The 21,319-nt window shown below is 40.8% G+C and overlaps 1 protein-coding gene across 5 annotated transcripts in view; it reads left to right on the forward strand.

Annotated features, from left to right (window-relative positions):
• Positions 1–21,319, forward strand: part of LOC140482169 (WAS/WASL-interacting protein family member 1-like) — a 136,530-nt gene that overhangs the window by 51,943 nt on the left and 63,268 nt on the right. For 2 of the 5 annotated variants that reach the window (XM_072579182.1, XM_072579183.1), the window contains exon 2: positions 3,134–3,223. The exons of the other annotated variants lie outside the window; for them this stretch is intronic. The gene's annotated coding sequence lies outside the window, so the exon portion shown is untranslated. The remainder of the gene's footprint in view (positions 1–3,133; positions 3,224–21,319) is intronic. 5 annotated transcript variants of the gene reach the window in all.

Here is a 21,319-nt window from a genome sequence, read left to right on the forward strand (position 1 = left end):
TAGTGAAGAAGGCTAATAGCATGCTGGCCTTCATAACAAGAGGGATTGAGTATAGAAGCAAAGAGGTTCTTCTGCAGCTGTATAGGGCCCTGGTGAGACCACACCTGGACTACTGTGTGCAGTTCTGGTCTCCAAATTTGAGGAAAGACATTCTGGCTATTGAGGGAGTGCAGCGTAGGTTCCCGAGGTCAATTCCTGGAATGGTGGGATTACCTTACACTGAAAGACTGGAGCGACGGACTTGTATACCCTTGAGTTTAGAAGACTGAGAGGGGTTATGATTTGAGACATATAAGATTATTAAAGGATTGGACACTCTGGAGGCAGGATACATGTTTCCGCTGATGGGTGAGTGCCAAACCAGAGGACACAGCTTAAAACTATGGGGTAGACCATTTAGGACAGAGATGAGGAGAAACTTCTTTACCCAGAGAGTGGTGGCTGTTGAATGCTCTTCCCCAGAGGGCAGTGGAGGCCCAGTCTCTGGATTCATTTAAGAAAGAGTTGGATAGAGCTTTCAAGGATTGTGGAATCAAGGGTTATGGAGATAAGGCAGGAACAGGATACTGATTAAAGATGATCAGCCATGATCATATTAAATGATGGTGCAGGCTTGAAGGACAGAATGGCCTACTCCTGCACCTATTGTCTATTGTGATGAGCAGAGCTTGACTGATGTTCCTGTTCTTCAGAGTGACATTCTGTTATATTGTTAGAGGCTTAATATTTTCCCAGAAACTTTGAATTAATTCAGCTGTTGTGTAGCTTCCAAAGGCTGTACCCGGTGCAAACTGGACGATACATGGGTGTGGGTAGTTGAGAAGGTGTGGGATGGCTAACCTGAAGGGGAAGGGTTGGGTGGGAAGGGTGAGGGAGATGAAGCTTAGGATTATTGGGAGCTATATGGCTGCATTAGAGAATGAAGGCAGATTTTCAACTGGCCCACCTTTACACCTTTAATCCTCACACAGTCCATAACAGTTTTTAAAAAGTCCATAGCGGTTTATTAAAAACCGCTGGAGGAGGACTGCCGTGGTTCAAGAAGGCAGTTCACCATCAGCTTCTCAAGGGCAACTAGGGACAGACAATAAATGCTGGCCAACCAGTGATGCCCATGTCCCACAAAATGAATAAATAAAAATTACACAGAGAATCCAACCTCCCTCTGAAATCCCAAGCAAAGTGAGGTATGCAGATCAGAAGCTGCAAAAGTGCACAGATCATCTCTTCCCAAGCCCACAGGAAAATCCAGCCTTGTGTCAATGGGGCAAAGTTGAAAAATTACAGACCAAGGGCTAAATTTTACCAAAATTGGCTAAGTGTCCATTTCGGGAAGCCTCATGGGGGATTTTGTTCCTTGAGTTTGAACAAGTTATTTCCTGCAGTTCCCTACTATTCACCATGACATATGCACCACACTTCTACATTTTGTGTTCAAGTGGAGGTATTCAGTGCTGCTGGGGCATTCTGGGATTCATGGCATTAGTACTATTTTTAAATCCCACACCAGGTTAAATACCACAAGCCAGATAATGCCATTGACAAGATGTTGTTACACAAGTCAAAAAGACATGGGTGAGAAAGGGAAGTTGGCAATACACTTCTGAGGCCCAAGTGGACAATGTGGTAGAGAGGACCACCAGATTATACCATGGCACCTAACCGACCAGCTTGGTCTGTAGTTGCCGTCCAGGTCTGTGCAGTATTAGCAATCTGTAGGAGCTCCCAGCAATGCAGGAAAAAGGTTAACAACTTTCTCCATTTGCCAAGGTAAATGCCACTATTTTCTCTCTGCTACCTCTCATTCTCTCTAACTCTGCTACTGCATCCACTTTCACCCAAGGTTCATGGTCTACCACTCTATTATATGCAGCATCTTCCACAACTCCCAGACTATTAGACCTGCAGGCCCTCTGACCTTCCTAGTCACTCACGCAAGACAACTTTCCTCCACCTACATCAACATTAACAACTTTACCAACCACTGAGTGTCTCCTTTTCTGTGAGTTTCTGTGTGTGCACAAAAGGGCAGAGAGAACCAAGACAAGTGGTAGGGTGCCCAATACTTGCCTGCTTAAACTCTATGATAAGAGAGTCTCTGCCTTAGCAGGAGAGGACTGTGACTGTTCATATGGTGATACCAAAACCTCTACTTCCTGGCAACCAAGTAAGATTCATTGTCCACTGCTGTGCTACTCTCCCAATACTGCCACTGTGTGACTGTACTCAATACTCCCAAACTTCTACCCCTATTTCATAACCCCTTGTCTCCTGTAGGCACCAGTAGCATCTGCACAGTTTCCACCTTGAAAAGCCCAACCCCTCAGCATATTATGTCCTCTTCCATCTCGGAGACCCCTTGGAGTATGCACCAGCAAAACCTCCTCATGCAACCTCCACCAGCTCAGATACTGACACCTCCATTGGGTCCATTAGACCAAACTCAGGAGCACATCATTGCCATGTCTCTGCTGCAGGCTAAGGAAGAACTGCCATAAATTGCTGGTACTCAGCTTTGAAAGTGATTGTGAATTTTAGAACTAAAGTGAATGTTTACAGTTCACCTAACATTACTTGTATTTCATAACCATTACTAGGTAATTTGTAATGTTGAATAATTATTGTCCAGGTTGCTTGTAGCCAGGACTTTTAGTTGAAACTGATGATTGATTCATGAGGATCACATACAGAGTTGTGTGATAACAACAGATGTCTTTAACATGTACTGTGTGGGTACCTGCTTAATTCCACTGTCTTGAATGGTCTCACACCACACATAAGTTGAACCTATAGAAAAGGAACCCTGAACTCTATGCACTACAGGTGTGAGGGCAGCAGTTTTTATTCTTGATGTGTCCACTTTTGATTTGGATGAGGGTAGGATTGAATGCAGGTAGAGCTTCATGGAATGAGTCATAGGCTGAGCCCCTCAATGTAGGTGACGACCTTCAATGTTCATGTTTCATTCTTTCTTGCTATCTTTGTCAACCCCATTGAAACCAGAGTGATGGTGTTGATTGATCTCCACTCACCACCTGGTAACTCTTCCCATACCAATTTCCATTTTCTTTTACTCTTGTACACTGATTCCCCAGCATTGGTCCTGGTAACACTGTCCCCACTTGACTTGCAGTGAACAGACAACTTGGACTGATCATAGCCCACATCCTGACCGAACGGGAAAGACAACTCTGATAAGTGACCAGACGCCTGACTGAACTCTGTAAGTTCCTCAGACTGATTACACAGTTTACAAAATTTAAACAGTTCTGAAGAAGGGTCACTGGACCTGAAATGTTAACTTTAATTTCTCCACAGATGCTGCCAAACTACTGCGTTTTTTCGAACAATTTCTGTTTTTGTTTGTGGTTGAAGTATGTTTGCTGTATAAGCTACTGGCACATAGTGCAGGTGTGATACTGATGTAGCACGATATGTCAGCCCTCTTTGCTGGTCGCTGCTAGCAAATGCATCTGTGCTGACATGCAAAGCAGAAGTACTGTTAGGCTGTAAATTCTAAATACGGCAGAAATGTGCCAAAGAAGCCGATTTGAGCATCCATGTAGGCAGAAGGTAAATGAGTGCTAAGAAAAAATAAACAAGGAACCCTGAGATACACCCTGGTCTGATGGATGAGTTGAATGCCTGTCCCTACACACATGGCGTCCTTGGCAGCAATGTTATGATGCAAGGTGTTGGTGCAGTCCAAAGAGCTATGCTGAAGAGGTAAACTATGTTATAAAGTGAGTTCAGATTTGTGACGATAATCTGGTGAAGCTGGTGCAGGTCGAATGTTGATGCTAATCTTCATGGCTGAAAATGTGTTTCTGGAAAAGCGCAGCAGGTCAGGCAGCACCCAAGGAGCAGGAGAATCGATGTTTCGGGCATGAACCCTTCTTCAGGTTCATGCCCGAGGCGTTGATTCTCCTGCTCCTTTGATGCTGCCTGACCTGCTGTGCTTTTCCAGAAACACATTTTCAGCTCTGATCTCCAGCATCTGCAGTCCTCACTTTCTCCTCGCTAATCTTCATGGACAAAGAATGCAGACGGTCACTGTCCAAGTGTTGAGGATTGATGACCAAGATGGAGGTCCGGGTCAGCCATTAGCAAACTGAAGCTACCAGTACCTGCACTGACTTTCATGTTGGGAATTGGCACTGTCTAATTTCTCTCTGCCTTGTGGGAGAATAGGAAATGCATTTAAATGAGGTGGGAATGAGGTAATAATGAGATGTAAATACATGCAAATAGGCCCCTCACCACTCTCACTGGAGAAACTCCTGTCTTGCCATTAAAACCTTGGGTGGAAATTTAGACTTTTTTTTTCTGAGCTCACCATATTTTCCCAGTGAATAATGTTTTGGGATGAACACTTGCATATTCATTCAAACTGATGGTCGTAACTTTTTTGCTCTTTGTGTTTAACTTGCAAATTGAAATGATTTTTTAATCTGTATGATCTCTAATTATCTGTATAAATAGACCAGAAATACTATTGTAAAGTTGCCATAGTTCTAAAGGAATACAGGGCTGTGCTTTCATTAGAGAGTGATGACTATTGCTGGTTTAACATGAGGGTCACCACCCCTCAGGCAAGGGGAGAGGTTGAGATGGAGAGTCATTTGCTGTAACCTCAAATTGTGTGGGAATTGAACCTATGCTGATGGCATCATTGCATTGTAAACTGAGCTAACTGTCCCCCACTACAATAATGTAATGGAAGCATATTTAACAGAAAAAAGTCCATCTATAGAGCTGGCATCTGTAAGCCATATTTGGTCTCCAATTTACAAAAGATTCTCCAGTAGTCTTGATACTTTTCAGGGACTGCTTTTGAGCATTAAAATGAAATAAAATGGTTGGCATAGCATTGTTTGTCAATTCAATAAATATAATACCTAACCTGTTCATGATATCACAATAAAGTTTGAAAGTGATTGGCAATCCTTGCCTAAAATAGGTAGTTTTCTCATTCCAAGCTCACAAAATGAATTGACTCATGATTTGATGTTCCATTTGAAAATTTGACTGGGTTGGGGGAGATAAATGCTTGCTGATTATAAAATTCAGAACATGAACAAGAGTTAAGAATATTGCTTTTGTCAAGGGTGGGAGTGGGGAGAGAGGAAATTTTTAAATCATTTCATGACATCACTAAAGTTTTTTACTTGAAGGCTTCAAACTTTCTCAGAAACCAGGGTTTAAATGTCATATTTGAATCCAAAGCTGTGAAGCATGCTGAAGTTAGATTGTAAACATGCAAACTGTACCTAATTAGCCAGAATGAATTCTTATTAAGTCTGTTGTACTAATTGAATATTTTCTTAATTTTCCAGCATTTTAAATAAATTTGTTTTCAAAATTATGCCAAGAATAGTTGGGACTAAATTGCTAAAGCACAACTGAGCTTAAGGTTATATTGGACAATTTTTTTGAAAAGACAGATGTGGCTGTGAGAGAAAATATGGTATGATGATACGAATCAGTACCGATTCTGCAACTGTAGGTTTTTGATTTATTTGATAAAGTTAAAGTTTCACTTAATGGACTAGGACTTCAGACAGCAGAGTTTCGAGTTGAAATTTTATTTCCAATAATGTAACAAGTAGGTGATTCATAAACAACTTTTAAGTACCAAATCTTATACTGAAAACTTAAATAACTTTGACTCCATAAATCCTTTCATTGTTCAGACATTTTATAATAGCTCTTCTGAAACAAAATTTTTGTTAACACTTATTTTATTTATAAAAAATTAGTGGAATATTTGGTGATCTTACTGGTGAGCATGAACCACATTTTTGACTGTAGGTAAACTTGAGGTGTGGTGTGTGCAGTGGTAGAGTACTCTAAATTTTTAGACCACAGAATAGTTGGGTGCAATTTATTTTCTTTATTCCCCTCACCAGCTCCAGTTCCCTCAGCATATGCCAAATATCCATGATACTTTTTCGCCTATTTTGTGCATTCTGTCTTCTGGTCTTGTAGAATCCTAAATCATCAAATCCCTACATTGTGGAAGCACACCATTTGGCCCACTGAGTCCACACTGACACTCCAAACAACATCCCATCCGGATCCACCTTCCCTCCCTATCTCTGTAACTTCACATTTCCCATGGCTAATCCATTTAGCCTGCGTATTCCCCGATACTATGGGCAATTTAGCACAGCCAATCCACTTTATTGGCACATCTTTGGACTGTGGGAGGAAACCGGAGGATCTGGTGGAAACCCACACAGACATGAGGAGAACATGCAAACTCCACACAGACCGTTGCACAAAGGTGGAATCGAACCCAGGTCTCTGGCACCATGAAGCAGCGGTGCTAACCACTGAGCCGCCATACTGTCCTAAGATGTGGAAAAACTAAATGATGAAAATTATGTTGGGAAGAATGATATAAAGTGCTCACTCAGATGAGTTTTGGTCTCCTTGTTTGAGGAAGGATGTTCTGATTGTGGGGCTAGTGCAGTGAAGGTTTATTGTACTGATTTCTGGGAGGGCAGGGCTGATGAATGAAGAGAGACTGTATCTGTTAGGTCTATATTCACTGTTGTTTAGATGAATGTTAGGGTTCTCACTGAAACCTACAAAGTTCTCTCAGGACTAGACAGAGTAAATTTGGAAAGGATGTTCCCAATGATCAGGGAGTCTAGAACTGATGGCTTAAAGACACAGCATAGGCCATTTAGACATTGATCCAGGATATACGTCTGAGATTAATGTCTTCTGTTGACAAGAAGTGGAAATTATAGTGAGCCTGAAAGCACAATGATATAAGCTGTTTCTTACATATAGATTTACTTAGAGATTCAAGGAATAATCGTTAAGCAACATGTTGTATTTCCAATTTAAGCAATATGCAGAACAGATTGTGGCTCATCCAAGATAATGGGATTTCTTGAAGTTCAGGAGATACCCACATGGGTTCTTTTGTAAGACCTTCAATCTGCATTTCATGCAGAACTCATGAAGTTGCTGGAAAAAAATGTAGAAGATGTGACCAAATATTGATTTTTATCTGGGATGTGTACTCTAGATCCAAGAGGCAACACGGTGTCTCAGTGGTTAGCACTGCTGCCTCACAGCACAAGGGGCCTGGGTTTGATTCGTGCCTCAGGCAACAGTCTGTGTGGAGTTTGCAAATTCTCCCCGTGTCTGCGGGGGTTTTTTCCAGGTGGTCCGGTTTCTTCCCACGGTCTAAAGACATGCAGGTCAGGTGAATTGGCCTTGCTAAATTGCCTATAGTGTGAGGTGCATTAGAGAGGGGTATATATAGGGCAGAGGAATGGGTCTGGGTGGGTTACTCTTTGGAGGGTCAGTGTGGACCTGTTGGGCCAAAGGGCTGTTTCCATACTGTAGGGAATCTAATCTAAACTAATCTAACCTACGTCAGGAGAATGGTAACGCACTGAATTTAATTCTTTTTTTTAATCACCACCACCACCAAATCATTGATTGCTGGATACTATTATAAGGGATAGCTTGTCAGTCTGTTCTGGATTATCCAAAAATACAACAGCGCTCACTTTCACAAATTAGATTGCATTGTAACACCACTTGCCCTGTAATTTAATGTGGTTCTTTTTGAACAACCAACAGAATTTGGTGCTACCTCACCACTGTAGTATATTTGTATTGTGTGGGTCAAGAAAAATTTGAGCTATTGATTTGAAAGATATGTTTCAGGAGCCGAGCATCCTAACTGATACCAAATTCAATCTGAATAAATGCATGAGGTCTGCAATCAGAAGAGGCAAAAGCCATTACTGTCCTTTTCAATAACAAAATGATAGTGATGGATGTAAGTAAAAGCAAGTTTGGAGGTAGATTGTTACAGGGGTGTTGATATTACCTTTTACTCACTGTCTCTTCCAAGCTTTGACACATGTAGAAATAAGGTAATGGATGGAATCTTGTAGAGGGGCTGTCAGCTACAGAGCCAGTGAGATCCCAGTGTGCCTTGCTTCAGAAATATTGGAATACCCTGTACTACTCAGGCACTTGACAGGCCAGTGGCTGGGCTGTCTTTTTGGAATGAAGGACTTGGGGCCGCTGAGTCTATACTTGCAACAGCAGGATGAGCCGGTGGGTAAGAAGGCTGTCCATAGCCTTTTGCACCAAGGTTTTCTTGTTCTAAAACTTGATGAACACTGGGAAGTGGCTGGGTTTTCACCTGCCACTTTCCCACATGATTAAATGTCCGCTGCCATTCTTGTCCCCAACCTCCAAACTTGCCACAGGGTTGGAATACAGAGTTCTACCAAATGGTAAAATTGTGGCGTTGTTCAGGTGGTGGGGTTTTCTGACCTCCTGCTGAAACATCAGCAGGGAACCCATTCCAGCCAATCGTAGGACCCGCAGGCACAAGTCAGGAGTGTGTTAGAATGCTTCCCACTTGTCCGGATTGGTGCAACTCCACCAACACTCAAGAAGCTCAATATCATTCAGGACAAAGCAGCACTGTTATTTGACACTCTATCCATCATCTTCAACATTTACTCCTTTCACCTGAAATGCATTGTGACAGCAGTATGTATCATATAGAAGCCTCACCAAGGTTTTTTCAACAGTATCTGCCAAACATGTGATGGCCAAGCCACACACCATCCTGACTTGGAAGTATATTGGCAATTTTGTGGATCAAAGTCCTGAAACATCCTTATTAACGGTGCTGTGCTATATAGCATTTCAATAAGCTGCTTACCTTCTGTTCGACATGGACAATAAATGTTAGCCACTCAAATCCTCTGAAGGAATAACCGATAAAGCTCATCCAGCTATGTGTCACTCTGAGAAGCATTAATTGGCTGGAATAAGACTTCTGCCCCTCACTCAGACGGAAGTTGTTCCTCAGAGTTGCTGGCCAATCTGATTAGCTGGCAGCTCTGTAATTGAAGTTGTATCAGGACTGGCACAGCAAGTAGTCCCCAGATTTGAAGTCCAGAGGCTAGAACCAGCCAAGTGTAAGGTTTGGTAATGAGGAGAGTTGAGGCCCTGAGCAGTGGGGTGAGGGGATGGGGATCTTGATGGAGTGGGAGTACTCACAGTGGGGAGGTGTACCAATCTAGAAAGGGGGCTCCTCCCCATTGCTGCCTGAGACCAAGCATTTGCACTGCCCCTCAATTCCTCCCATCAGTCTTAAGACTGAAGCTGTCTGCTGAGCAACCATTGGCCACTTATGGGTCTTAATAGGGGTGAATGTGGCCCACTGTAGATCTCACTCACCTCGTGTACAATTGCAGACAGGTTGGGGCTGATTGCTTGATTGGTGGGGCACCTGTGGAATTTCTACCGAGGGCCTTGTGTGTACTTCACAGTTGTATGTGTTTCATTTTTTTTAGAACATTAGAATATTAGAACATTACAGCAGCTTTGACAAAGCGTCAATTAGATTCTAAACATCAGCTTTTTTCTCTCCTTACAGATGATGCCAGACCTGCTGAAATTTTCCAGCATTTTCTCTTTTGGTTTAACATTACAGCACAGTCGGCCCATGATGTTACACCAACCTGTGACACCAATCTGAAGCCCATTTAACCTACACTATTCTATTCTCATCTATGTGTTTAACCAATGACTATTAAATGACCTTAAAGTTGGCAAGTCTACTACTGTTCCAGGCAATGCGTTCCATGCCCCTACTACTCTGAGTAAAGAAACTACCTCTGACATCTGTCCTATCTCCAGCACCCCTCAGTTTAATGCTTGCTATCACCAACTGAGGAGAAAGGCTCTTACTGTCCAACCTGTCTAACCCTCTGATTATCTTGTCATCTCTCAACCTTTTTCCCTCTAACGAAAGCAGCTTCAAGTCCCTCAGTCTTTCTTCATAAGACCTTCCCAATCACCTCTGAACCCTTTCCAATGCTTCTACATCCATAATGCGGTGGCCAGAAAGAGTTTAGAATTCTTTCTCAGTTGTTTTAAAATCTCAAAGCTGCTAACAATATGATCAATCTGATTAATGTTTGTATTTTGGTATTCAACCCCAAGGATGGTTCAAGTATTCCATACAACAGGACCCCACTAAGTTGAGCCAGGATTCTCATTGGCAGCAATAAGTGAGAATAGTGCAGTGATTTGACTTTGGGATATGCCACCATGTTAAAGATGCTATATAGATGCATGTGGTTGTAAATGTCAGTAACCATCACCACCACCTAAATGACTGCATTTTGAAACTGCACCATGTGCAAAAGGTATCCAATCTGTGATCAGTCAGCGCTCCAAAGATTATGTAGAACTGGGTATGGTGAAACTGATGTGACCTATTCTTCAAATACAATTACCAGTACTCCAAGGACATAGTCTCAACATAAAGAGGAACCAATTTAAGACTCTGATGAGGAATTTCTTCTGAGAATTGAGTCTTTGGAACTTCTCTGTGATAAGAACGGTGGGTACCGAGTCCTCCTATATACTTAAGGTCCAGAGAAAGAGATTCTTTACCAGTAGGGGAATTGAGGATTGTGTGGAAAGGGCAGGAAAATGGATATGAGAGTGCCAGATCAGCCATGATCTCATTGAATGACGGAGCAGGCTCAAGGGACTGAACTCTTGTTCGTATTTCTTATGGTCTTGTGGCTAATCAAGACAACAAACAAGGGGCTTAAAATTAGGATATGCTGAACAAATGAATCTTCTATTTGAAAGAGGAAAGGCTGAAGCCATTTATATTTTTCTGTAGCAAGCTGGTATACTTAGAACATGAGTTCTGGTCTTTGTATATCAAAAACAACTGAGGAACAGGAACTACAAGAGTAGAAACATGTAGTAGTATCCTCCTGTATATCCAATTGATGGACCAATGAGGATGGGTAGATTAGTGCTTTTATTGCTGCAGAATCTCTAAGATGATAGATGAATTTTAGATGATTATAATGAGAACTGGCAGATTGAAATAATTGGTTTTAAGGAATGATGCAAGGTACTGAGCAAACTTCTGCAGACTAGAATAATCTCCTCAATTAGTTGCAATTCACCATGAGGTTTAGTTGGATATTTTATTTCATTTGCTCATTGGAGTGGAAGTTTGTCATGGACTGGAGTGAAATACTGAGTTAGAGGGCTGTTTACTGAAGTAACTGCTGTGGTCTTTGTAAAATTCATGCAGAAATAAAGACAAGTGAGTAAATGTTGCAGTGAAAGGCATGGTGATGCTCGTAACGGTCAGCTTGCATGTAGGCAAACTTGACCCAGATCACTTGATGTTGAACGAGTCTGATTGCAACATTCTTTATGAAAGTTCATACACAAATCCAAAGTACAGTACAGCACAGGAACAGGCCCTTCGGCCCACTAACCCTGCACTGACCCATCTGCTGTTCCTTGAACGTTGCTCGAAAATTTGCCACAAAACATTACTAACCTCCTGATGGCAGTCAACTAAACACAGCATTATGAAATAGGCAACAAGAAAACAGAACCCTTGATGGAAAAGATAGAGATGAAAATGGACATGTGTTGATGATTGACAGTTGGGTTGGCAGGATATCAGTATAACTGTAGTGAATGAAAAGACACTGACCAAATAGGGTCTGTATCTCAATTTTCAACAGTAATTTTTAAAAAAGGTATTGGAATGGATCTAAATGAAAGTAATTTGTCCAAGATATCAGTCCTTCCCTGTCTCTGTATTCATGTACCAGAAGGTTGTCAAACTACATTGTGAGGTCCACACAGAAAACCCTTTGCAATTTTAACTTTATGCATTCTCTATTTGCTGTGATCCTGGTGCACAGTTCACTAATTCTCAACAACAGATCCTGTTACATGAGCTGATTAGGGTGCATTTTAAACATTGACAGACCTCTAACCATTGACTGTCTCAATGTAGATAAGTAAATCACTGCATAGTATGCAGTTTAATTTTTTTTCTTGTGGTTATCAATGTGATGAAGTGTAAGATGAATGGAGACAGGGAAAGCTGAAGTGGCTCAAGAAAAAGGAGTTTTAATATTAAGTCCTGCTTTACTATCAAACAGCTGACAAAAACCTTAATTTTATATTTACACAATTAGCATTTTGATGGCATACAGTTGAGTGGGGAAAAGGACTAGAGTCATAGAGATGTATAGCACAGAAACAGACCCTTCAGTCCAACTCATCTGTGGTGACTAGATATCCTAAATAAATCTAGTCCCATTTGCCAGCTTTTGGCCCACATCCCAATAAAGCCTCCCTATTCATATACCCATCCAGATGCCTTCTAAATATTATAATTGTACCAGCCTCCAACACTCCTTCTAGAAACTTGTTCCATACACGCACTGCCCTCTGCATGAAATAGTGGTCCCTTTTAAATCTTTCCCCTCTTGCCTTGAACCTTTGCCCTCTATTTTTGGACTCCCTCATCTCAAGGAAAAGACCTTATATATTTACCTTATCCATCCCCCTCCCTGGTATGGGGGAGTCCAGAACTAGAGGGCATAGGTTTGGGGTGAGAGGGGAAAGATTTAACAGGGACCTAAGGATCAATGTTTTCATGCAAAGAGTGGTGCGTGCATGGAATGAACTACCAGAGGAAGTGGTGGAGGCTGGTACAATTAAAACATTTAAAAGGCATCTGAATGGGTATGTGAATAGAAAGGGTTTAGAAGGTTATGGGCTAAGTGCTGGTAAATGGGACTAGATTAATTTAGGATATCTGGTCGGCATGGACGAGTTGGTCTGTCGAGTCTGTTTCTGTGCAGTACATCTCTATGACTCTCTGCCACTATAAGTTCACCCCTCAGCCTCCGACACCCCAGGGAAAATAGCCTCACCTATTCAGCCTCTCTCTATAGCTCAAACCCTCTAACTCTGGTAACATTTTTTTGAACCTCATCCATTTTCACAGCATCCATCCGATAGCAGGGAGACCAGATTTGCATGTGGTATTCCAAAAAGTGGCCTAACTAATGTCTATACAGCCACAACATGCCTTCCTAATTCCTATACTTAATACACTAACTAATAAAGGCAAGCTTTCACTATCCTACCTACTTGGGACTTCACTTTCAGGGAACTATGAACCTGCACTCCAAGGTCTCTTTGTTAAGCAACACTCCCTAGGATCTTACCATTAAGTGTACAATTCCTGCCCTGATTTGCCTTTCCAAAATGCAGCACATCTCATTAAACCAAATTAAACTCCATCTGCCACTCCATCTGGCCCATCTGATCAAGATCCTGTTTCACTCTGAGGTAACCTTCTTCACTGTCTGCTACACCTCCAATTTCGGTGTCATCTGCAAACTTAATAGCCATTCCTCCTATGTTCGCATCCAAATCATTGATACAAGTGACGAAAACTAGTCAAGTTATTTTTGGGTCTGTTACTAAAAGCCTGTGGTCCAGAACCAACTGTATTTAGGTCAGTAATGCGAAAATCAACATTTTACTATAAATTTGTGAGGCTGTGTAATTATTATGCAATTCTTCTTGTTTGGTTTGCTCATTGAGAAAGGTTAGTTTCAGCTTCTCTTCATCCATTCTTTATTGAACTTATTACCATATTTCACTTTAGACTGTAGGGTCATAGTTCAATTTCCCATGCTTATACTTATGGAATGCAGTTTAACTCTAAGTTAGATGTGGATTTATTTGTCCACCAGAAATTGTTCATAAATTTCCCTCTACAGCCAACTTGGTAGCTGAATTATAGAACCTTGCTTTCAGAGATGAAAGAATGGGAATTAATCCTTTGTACCACTCAATTCTCCTATTTGATGAGTGACAGCTTAAAATACAACGTGTGGTATGTTCTTGTTGGTTTTAAACACTGTGCCAATGCAAACATCATCTCCAAAGCTGCTGTTGGTGCCTTTTTGAAAGTGATGATACAGTGTTTAGTCATAGCAGCCATTAAGACCTAATTGCAGATTTTTCCCATTGGGTAGACCACAACATACTTGTAAGATAGTTGCTTGATGATAATATGTATAGTGTAGAGTACCCAACAGTCCAAAGGCCTGTATAAAGAAAAAAATTGATTTCAGGTCTTCCTAAAATATTTCGCAGTTAATGAAATAATTGCTTTGAAGTACATTTATTGTTCTTTTTGTGGGAAAATCTGGCAGTCAATTTGCACAGAAAAATATCACAAACAACAATGAGATTAACAAGCCAGTAATTTTAGTGATTTGAATAAGGAATAAAGGAAGTTTAAATCTTTTTATCCAACTGACATCCATGGTGGTCTGCTGTTAGATTCTTTAAGCATATTAAATGTATTATTGTCTTGGTTCCTTCTTATGTAAGGTTTTGAGTTTGACTGAGATGAGTAAGCTTTTGAAATGGTCGAATGGAAATTTATGATAGGATTCAAGTACAAGGTCAATTTCAATATAGTAGAATGTTACACACATTGGTCTGAAAGATTATAGATCTCCTTTACATCCACAAAAGTAGATGGTAAAACTTGATTCAACCTGTCCAAAAAAAATTGTATTGATGCTTTTTTCTCTCATAGAATATGTATAGAGCAAAAGACTGGTACCAGAAACCAAGTAAAGGAATTAATATCAGACATGTGCAATATGATTTATCTCTCCATTATGTTGAATTGATAATAAACCAGCAAACAAATATAAAATCTAAAGAACATATAATTTTGTATTATATAACTTTTGTAGGTTGTTATAATGCATTCTGTTTTCATTACAAAAAATTGACAAGGTAAAATTAATGTCCAGTATGTATTTGTAGGTTGGTTCCAATATATATTTAGAATTCTGACGTTAACAAATATTATTATGAAAACTATTTATTTAAGAAAGAATATTATTTCATTGGAGGCAGTTCAGGGAAGGTTCACTAGAATGATCCTGATATGGAGAGATTATCTGATAAGCAAAGGTTAAACAGGTTGGGACTCTAGTTATGAGAATGTAGAATACTGCTAGAACAAAGATTTACTAATTATCATTCTTTTATTACACTGTAATTTGTGCACCACTGTGCCTATTGTCTTGACCTGTCAGGAATTACTGTGCTTTCTTGCATATTTTGCGCTTCTTCTGCACTTTATGCCGCCCTGCGTATGATTGTGTAGTTTATGCTGTCCATATAGCACCTTGGTCCTGGAGGAACACTGTCTCGTTTTTACTGTGTCCGTCGTATATGGTAGAAATGTCAAATAAAGTTACTCTTGACTCTTGAGAAATTTCGGGTGTGATCTCATTGAAACATATAAGATTTTCAAAGGGCTTGAAAGGTTAAATGCTGGCAGGATATTCTAGGGAGAGTCTAGGACCGCAGGGCATAGCTTCAGAATAAAGGGGTGCCAGTTTAAGATTGAGATAATGAAGGATCTCTCTTCTCCGAGGGCTGAGAGTCTTTAGAATTACTTGCCATAGACAGCTGTGGGGCTGAATCGTTGTGTATATTTAAGGCTGAGATAGACAGATAAGGAAATACTTCATCAGTAAGAGAGTCAAACATTATGGGAAAAACACAGGAAAGCAGATATGAGTAATGTAGGATCATCCATGATCCTATCGAATAATGAAGTAGGCTCGAGGGCCAAAAGTTCTAAGCTTGTTCCTATTTCTCTAGTCTTGCTAAAGTATTTTTGTTACATTTTGAGAAGCTTTTGGGCAAACTCTGAAAATTGGGAAAATAACATGAATGTCTGTGTATTCTCTTATTTTGCAGATAACATAAGTTGATTATATTTCTTAGGACTGCATCTTTGTAACACTTATAATCTTCTTTCTCCTCCCCTTACATCAGTGATAGGATCTTGATCAATAGTTTTTTGTCTCCTTCTATCATTCATCATACAGAGTAAATAATGGAAAGAAAATCTGTTCTCTTTTGCATAAATAGATGAGTAATGTTCCACCCTGAGTGCATTAGCAAATCTACAAAATATCATCACTACATGGATCATTGAAAATTAATTGGAATAATAATCATGAGTTTACAGTGAGATGATACCACCCTTGAGATAAATTTTCACAATCAAATCCAGATTTTTTTAAAAAATCAAGACTTTACACTTCAGAGTGTAAAGTAATTCATTGCTTCTCCTGAGGCAGTTTCCATTTGTAACAATCTATACAATGAGGGAATGAGGGATTTGTGGCCATTTTTACATGATTTATTTTGACCTAGTTATTGAAACAAAACGAATGTTGGGGAAAACGTAAATGAATTACTTTTGATACATGGAAGCTTGAAATAAATAGAGTTATTGAGAGAAAGTCTAGTTCTGGAAAGGAACAAAACTCAAAACTTCTGATCTGGGAGACATGTGCTTCTATGGCAAAGCTTAATGGATTGTTTTCCAACAGGACTTAGGTTGTATTAAGCATGATTAGCTTGATAGATACCTTTGAAATATAACTAAATATATAGACTGTTGGTTTGTGATTGAAAGCTTTTTGATTAATTTGGGAATCTATTTCTGAGTTGCACATTTTAGAATATTTTATGATAACTCTATAGTGATGTTTTAACACAGAGGAAGAAAGAATATTGGACCTTTTTTCTGTTCACTTGATTCCCCAATCTTGCCTTGCAAAATGCTAAGTATTTCTCAAACACTTCCATGTGTCAATTGAGTTATAAAACATTTTAAAAATGGTGGTTAACTGGTTCTGTGCCTTATATAGTATTCTGCCATTTCAGTTGAATACCAAAGAATCAATAAATCAGTTTTCATCAACATTATAGAAGATAAGCAAATGATTCTGGCCTTGTCCATTGTAGACATGAAAATCAAAAGAAGAGTTAAACTGCACTGAAAATTTGGAATGAGTTTCATGCATTCCCTCCCCCCAACACCCCACATAATGTGACTTTCCAGTTATAGGATGTTTTTTCTAATTCAAATATAATGCTGCTTCAGAAACAGACTTTAATATTACAAATGATGTGATGTCTTTTCTAATTCAATTATTGCATTTATTGTTGAATTTGCTTTAAATTAAAACAATAACAGAACAAAACTGATTGTAACTCATTGTACACCTGACACCCACAATGTCTATAGCTATTTTATATAAGCAACTGTATTTAATGGTGAAATGGGGACCTCAATTTGTAAATCATTTGATTTTGTCATGAGCATTTAACAGGTTCACTGTTTCCGTTTCTGTTACAAAGGCTGTTAAACCATTTGCAGTGGCTGAATTAATAACTATGCTATTTTGGTATTTTGTGTGATTCAATGACTCATTGTGGAGTGATCTGAATTGCTGCAAACAGTATATGTATTTTCAGTATTTGTGTTCATTTTTCATGAGTTGAAGTTTTAAACTGAATTCTTAAAAAATATATTATCCAAAATTGTGGACAGCTACACTAGTCAAACATTTAAACTCTCAGTAACATGTTGGCCTTTTCAAGCATTTTTCAAATGAGATTTTAGTGTAATGGGCAGATGTGGTTGTTAAATTTGGAAATCAGAAAGCTTTCTCTTTAGGGGAAATTTAAGCAGTACGAAAACTTGACTTTTAAAAAGTGTACCATATGGTTATTTGGTTAATGTGCTCTTCTGTCATTAAATGTAAATATTAAAGCTGCTTTAAAGTATTTCCTCTCTTGTTTCAATATTAGCATGGAGTCATACAACATGGGAACAAAAGCTTTGGTCCAACCAGTCCGTGACAACCACAATTCCAACTAAACTAGTCCCACCTCCCTGCATTTGGCCAATATCCCTTCAAACATTTTTCATTCACATGCTTGTCCAGACATCTTTTGAAATGTTATAATATTAGTGTCATTAGTGCCCAATCCAAGTACATCTGCAGGAAGTGCACCCAACACTTGCTCCTCCGAGACCGCATCTGGGAACTGGAGCAGGAGCTGGATGAACTTCGGATCATTCGGGAGGCAGAGCCTGTGATTGATCAGAGTTACAGGGAGGTAGTTACTCCGAGGCACAAAGAAAGCTGGGTAACTATCAAAAGGGGGTTAAAAAAAACAGTCAGTGCAGGGATCCCTTGTGGCCGTTCCCTGGAAAAGCAAGTACACTGTTTGGGGAGAATGACTTACCAGAGGCATGCATTGGGGTGCAGGTCTCTCCTTTTTGCACAGAAGGGAAGGGGGGAATGGAGGAGGGTGTTAGTCATCGGGACTCAATAGTTAGAGGGTCAGATAGAAGGTTTGTTGGGAACGAAAGAGACTCATGGTTGGTGTGTTGCCCCCCCCCCCCCCCCCCAGGTACCAGGGTCCGTAATGTCTTGGATCGTGTCTTTTGGGATCCTGAAGGAAGAGGGTGACCAGCTCCAAGTTGTGGTCCAGATAAGTACCAGCGACATAGATAGAAAGAGGGATAGGAATACAAGGCAAGATTTCAGAGAGCTAGAGTGGAAGCTGAGAGCTAGAACAAACTGAGTTGTTTTCTGTGGTTTGTTACCCGTGCCACATGAAAGCGAGGCGAGGAACAGGGGAAGATATCAGCTGAACACATGGCTGCAGGCATGGTGCAGGAGGAAGGGTTTCAGGTTTATGGATAATTGGGGCTCATTCTGGGGAAGGTAGGACCTCTACAAACAGGATGGTCTTCACTTGAACCAGAGGTGTACTAATATCCTTGGTGGGAAATTTGCTGGTGCTATTCGGATGGGTTTAAACTAGCTCAGCTGGGGCTGGGAACCTGTGGTGTAGTTCCAGTGCACAGGAGGATGTGAGTAGGGAGGGCATGGACAGGATTTCATGGTCACAGGAATGTGCTGGCAGACAGCGAGCTGGTTGGAAGTGTGTCTACTTCAACGCCAGGAGTATCGGGAATAAGGTAAGTGAGCATGCAGCATGGATAGGTATCTGGGACTTCAATGTTGTGTAGGAGTGAAAGGAACATGGAGGTCATTATAGAGGACTTGCCAAACATTGACTGGAAATGATTAGATTAGATTAGATTAGATTAGATTACTTACAGTGTGGAAACAGGCCCTTCGGCCCAACAAGTCCACACCGCCCCGCCGAAGCGTAACCCACCCATACCCCCACATCTACATCTACCCCTTACCTAACACTACGAGAAATTTAGCATGGCCAATTCACCTGACCTGCACATCTTTGGACTGTGGGAGGAAACCGGAGCACCCGGAGGAAACCCACGCAGACACAGGGAGAACGTGCAAACTCCACACAGTCAGTCGCCTGAGGTGGGAATTGAACCCGGGTCTCTGGCGCTGTGAGGCAGCAGTGCTAACCACTGTGCCACCATAACTCTAGTACGTCAGATGGTTCAGGTTTTGTTCAATGTGTGGAGGAGGGCTTCCTGACACAGTATGTCGCAGGGCTGACAAGAGGGGAGGCCCACACTGGATCTGGTACTTGGTAATGATCCAGGCCAGGTGTTTGATTTAGTGGTAGGTGAGCACTTTGGACAGAGAGACCATAATTTGGTTATATTTAGTTTAGTGATGGAAAGGGGTAGGTACACGCCACAGGGGAAGAGATATAGATGGGGTAAAGACAATTATAATGTGATTAGGCAAGACTTCGGAGGCATAGAATGGAGTAGCAAAATGCAGGGGATGGGGACAATCGAAATGTGAAGCTGGTCTAAGGAACGGATATTGGGTGTCCTTTCTTAGGTATGTCCCTATCAGGCAGGGAGAAAGTGATAAGATAAGGGAACCATGGTTTACTAAAGAAATTGCATCTCGTTAAGTGGAAGAGGGAGGCTTATGTGATGTTGAGATAAGATGGTTCAAATGAAGTGATGGAGAGTTACAGATTAGCTAGGAAGGATTTAAAGAGAGAGCTAAGACAAGCAAGGAGGGGACATGAACAGACTTTAGCAGGTAGAATAAAGGAGAACCCTAAAGCTTTCTATAGGTATGGGAGGAATAAAAGGATGACTAGGGTAGGAACAGGACCAGCCAAAAACAGAAGTGGGAATTTGAGTGCGGACCCTGTGGCGATCAGAGAGGTGCTAAACAAATATTTCTCATCCATTTTCACTCGGGAAAAGAATAATATTGTAGAGGAGAAGACAGATATGGGTTATTAGACCAGAAAGGATTGAGGTTAGTAAGGAGGAGGTGTTATCATTTCTAGAAGATGTGAAAATAGATAAGTCCCATGGACCAGATGGGATTTAACTGAGGATTCTCTGGGAAGCTAGGGAGGAGATGGCAGTGCCTTTGGCCTTGATCTTTGAGTCGTCATTGTCTACAGGTTTAGTACCAGAGGACTGGAAGATTGCAAACGTTGTGCCCGTATTGAAGAAGGGCAGTAGAGATGACCCAGGTAATTATACCAGTGAGCCTTATGTCTGTTGTAGGAAACATTTTGGAAAGGATTATAAGAAAGAGGATTTATAATCATCTAGCAAGCAACAATTTGATTGTGGTAGTCAACATGGTTTCATCAAGTGCAGGTTGTGCCTCACAAACCTCATTGAGTTTTTTTAGAAGATGATCTAGCAAGTGGATAAGGGTAGGGCAGTTGATGTGGTGTACATGGACTTCAGTAAAGCCTTTGATAAGGTTCCACATGGCAGGCTTTTGGAAAAAATGCAGAGGCATGGGTTTGAGGGTGATTTAGCAGTTTGGATTAGAAACTGGCTTTCTGTAAGAAGGCTGCGAGTGGTGGTTGATGGAAAGTATTTAGCCTGGAGTCCGGTTACTAGTGGTGTTCCACAAGGATCTGTTTTGGGACCACTGCTGTTTGTCATTTTTATAAATGACTTAGATGCAGGCATAGATGGATGGGTTAATAAGTTTGCAGATGACACTAAAGACAGTGAAGTGGTGGACAGTGTGGAAAAATATTGCAGGTTGCATGGGGACTTGGATAAACTGCAGAATTAGGCTAAGAGGTGGCAAATGGAGTTCAATGCAGATAAATGTAAGATGATTCACTTTTTGGGAAGAATAACAGGAAGGCAGAATACTGGGTCAATGGGAAGATTCTTGGTAGTGTGGATAGTGCAGAAGGATCTTGGTGTCCATGTACAAAGATCCCTGAAAGTTGCCATCCAGGTTGATAGTGCTGTTAAGAAGGCATACGGTGTGTTAGGTTTTATTGGTAGAGGGATTGAGTTCCGGAGCCGTGATGTCATGCTGCAACCGTACAAAATGCTAGTGTGGCCTCACTTGAAATATTGTGTACAGTTCTGCTCGTCCCATTACAGGAAGGATGTGGAAGCATTGAAAAAGATGCTGAAGAGATTTACCAGGATACAACCTGGTCTGGAGAGAAGGTTTTATGAGGAAAGGGACTTGGATCTGTTCTCTTTTGGAGAGAAGAAGGCTAAGGGGGGATTTATTAGAGACAGACAAAATAAGCAGAGGATTAGATAGGGTGGACAGTGAGAGTCTTTTTCCTATGATGATGACGTCAGCTTGTATGAGGGGACATAGCTTTG

Source organism: Chiloscyllium punctatum, chromosome 10, assembly GCF_047496795.1.
Source record: "Chiloscyllium punctatum isolate Juve2018m chromosome 10, sChiPun1.3, whole genome shotgun sequence".
Lineage (NCBI taxonomy): Eukaryota > Metazoa > Chordata > Chondrichthyes > Orectolobiformes > Hemiscylliidae > Chiloscyllium > Chiloscyllium punctatum.